This window comes from Mus caroli, chromosome 15 (assembly GCF_900094665.2).
Source record: "Mus caroli chromosome 15, CAROLI_EIJ_v1.1, whole genome shotgun sequence".
NCBI classification, from domain to species: Eukaryota; Metazoa; Chordata; class Mammalia; order Rodentia; family Muridae; genus Mus; species Mus caroli.
The window spans coordinates 94,263,237-94,266,655 of record NC_034584.1 but is presented as its reverse complement, the minus strand read 5'-3'; positions in this window follow the sequence as shown (position 1 = coordinate 94,266,655).

Sequence of the window (3,419 nt, the reverse complement as noted above, 5' to 3'; positions counted from 1 at the left end):
ACACAGTCAGCCATGCTGTGGACATGGGAGAGGATGCCATCTGTTCTATGCATGACAGGGGAAAATAATCATGAGCCACTGGTCTAAATTAAGCCTGACCACTCGTTCTCACCCCATCCTTTGTCTAAATCTGTCTTCTCAAGGCTGGGCTAGAACGAACCATTTTCTCCTGTGTGGGAAAGATNTATCGGTCTTTCAGAACAGTACCATGTTTACAGGCTGGACTCCTCAAGGAAGGGATTCAAGTGTGTCAAGTGTACCCAAAATGGGGTTCGCTTTGGCCTTTGGACTCTGCCCCTGCTCCCCAGCCTGGGCCACTGATCTGCAGTCTTTGTTATTTGGAGGAGCACTAGACTCCAACAAAGTTTTAATAGCAGTTTTATCATGAAAGCACCTTCTCGGACGCAAGCCCACGCTCGATGGCTTTTTTTTTGCCCTGGAAAGGGGAGAATGGGAGGAAGTAGTTCAACTGTGTGGTGGGTTTGTTTTAAGTGATGGAAAACCAAGACACTCTGTGGCCCTGCTGAGTCAGCTGCGCCCTTCGACCCTGCACTAACTNTGGCACTTCACCCAAGCGAAGTGAACCGTGAACACACACGTGAGTTTGGAATGAGAACACCTGACGTGTTTGTGTTCTTGAAAAGCCAGTCACCTTCCTATGCCCAGGACGCCTTTCCTGCCTGGTGGGCCACATCCCCAAGTCCCAACAGTCTCCCGGCACGGCAAGGGGGCACTGCCCACTGCTAGCTGGGGAGGAGGATGGGGGAGTATTGCCGTAGCGTGTGAATAAACAGTATTTTTTCTTTCGTGCTTCTCTGCCTATTTTGTTGCTTCCAAATATGAGAGAGCCAGTGTCAGAGGCCAGGGGTGCATCATGGCTGCCTTTGCTGTTGGCTTGCCTAGCAGGCAGCTACAGCTCAGCGCCTGAAGTGCGGCTCCTGAAGATCTCTCTTGGTCCCCCAGCCCCGACTCCCCAACTCTCCTACAGGGCTGAGGGTGTGAAGGGTTAAAGGGCCAGGCCCTTTCCCTCATAAACTGCCTTTCTGGTACCTAGGGACCCAGACTTTCCTGCTGATCTTACATTTGCGCCCCTCTTTTCTGGTCCAATGGCAGATTATGTTGTTGGTATGGGCACTTCCTATAGTCTTTGGCTATAATAAAATTCCTCTTCTTGAGCAGCTTTTAATAAGAGAAAGTTCCTGCTCGTAGTTTTGGAGTCTCTGGAGTTACCCCGGAGGAGCCACTGAGGGCTTCTTCCGGATAGATGGATGTCTTCCCAGGGAACATCACATCACTGTCACGTGGTGGCAGGACACATGCTCTCTCTTTAAAGGCCTCTCTACCCTCATGACCTAATCATAACATTAATAGCCTGATTCATACAGCTCTTTATTTAAGGGTGGCTGTGTGCTAAGTGGGTCTTTATTTGTATTCTTTCCCCAGCCTGCAAATGATTTGGGACAGGCCTACCTCTTGAGTTTAAAGCTAGGAGGTTTCAGCCACTAGGAGCCATGCTGTCTCCCTCCCTGGATGTGCACCCACTTCTCACCAGCCTGGTGTGAATGCATCTGAACTGTTGTGATCTAAACTGGCAAGAATGAGATATCCTGTCAACTCCATGTGGGTTCTAAGTCATTCTAGATCCACTTCTGTGATCAGTTCTAGGAGTTAATGGATGTCAAAGATTCTGACCCAAGGCTTGGGATGAGAGGAATTTTGTAGCACCCCCAAAACAGTGGAGTACCAGCACTTACGCTTAGCCTAGATCTCAAACCCTGATAAGCCAGCCACTCAAGCAGTGGGGACCTGCGGGGCACAAGGTGATCAGTAACTGTCAGATGGGAAAGTTTCTGGGGACAAAGAAGCAGGCACAGAATGACTCTTAGCTCTGCAGCTTTGGACTGAGTGTGGCAATGGAGGGGGCCTGCCCCGACCCACAGAGAGTGTGCACCAGCAGCGTCCTGGAAGCTCTGCCTCAGACCAGCTGAGAGTGGTTTTTGGCAGTCAGCCTGAAAGATTTTAGACTTTAGAGGAAAGGGGGGTAGGTTTGTGGAAGGCTGCAGGCCATTGCCCTGTGGATGGTTTGGAAGGGGATTTTTTTTTTTTTTTTTTTTTTAATGTGCTGGCAAAGTGGCTGGTTTTGAGACTGGAGAAGAGGAGAGGGAACTTTGAGGTCAGTGAGATTTTTTTTCTGAATTGTTCTTTCAGCTCCCAGGCCCTTAGAGAAGCTCACCAGGCCCGAGAGGCCGAGAGGCCGCCTCTGGGGCCTGGGGGGAAGCTGGGGTTAAGAGTGAAGGTTAAGCTGTTAGTCCTTAAATAGCCTCCTGCACTTTCTTCCTGTACCCTGAGGAAAATGCCAGGGGTTCACCAAAGAACCCAGAACCGTCTGACCAGAATAACTGAGTCAGAAGAGGAGCCTGGAGGGTGGGAAGGCTGTGTGCTCCATAAGCCCCTGAGGTGACTGCTTATCTCCAGGGGCAAACAAGGCAGAGGCAGCTTCTCCTCCCTTAGAGCACAGCTAAGTTTCCCACACCATTATTTGATGTGCTTTATTCCCGTTTGGCAACATTATCATTGCCTTGGCTGATTCTCGCAATAATTCTGTGAAGTAAGTACGGTCGCCGTGTTCATTTCAGGGAAAATGAATGCGTTCAGGGTCACTTGAATTCCCTGAGTGGCAGAATCAAGATTTGAACCTAGGTGGGCTCTCTTCAGCTTCTCGTGCTTAACGGACACCCTAGATAGACCTCGACGCTTTCATTTAAGACGGTTCAGAACTTAACCCAGGGAAACGAACAGTAAGTTTCTTTTGTGGGAAGAGGTTTGAGATAGAGACTCACCTATGAGACTCAAACTTATTGCCAACTTCACCACAGAATACGGTATTTGGACCTTCGGTTAGTTGTATTTATTAGGTTTGACAGGAACCATGCTTTTATAGGTTGAATTAATGAGTACAGAAATTTGGCCTGAAGGTAGTAGCTATTGCTGAATTTCTGGGGTGTTGCAGCCCCTGGGATCCCTATCTCCAGTCCTGGAACTCCAATTTCACTCATAATTTCAGTGGGAAGGGAGAGAGAGGGGAGCCATTCAGGCCGAGGTGGCCTGTGCCTTGGGGCAGGCTTTTGCATTTGGATGGGCAAGTGTTGAGGAGCACCTGGGCAGTGCCGAGGAGCACCTGGGCAGTGTTGAGGAGCACCTGGGCAGTGTTGAGGAGCACCTGGGCAGTGCCGAGGAGCACCTGGGCAGTGTTGAGGAGCACCTGGGCAGTGTTGAGGAGCACCTGGGCAGTGCCGAGGAGCACCTGGGCAGTGTTGAGGAGCACCTGGGCAGTGTTGAGGAGCACCTGGGCAGTGCCGAGGAGCACCTGGGCAGTGTTGAGGAGCACCTGGGCAGTGCTGAGGAACAGTTCTTGCCCT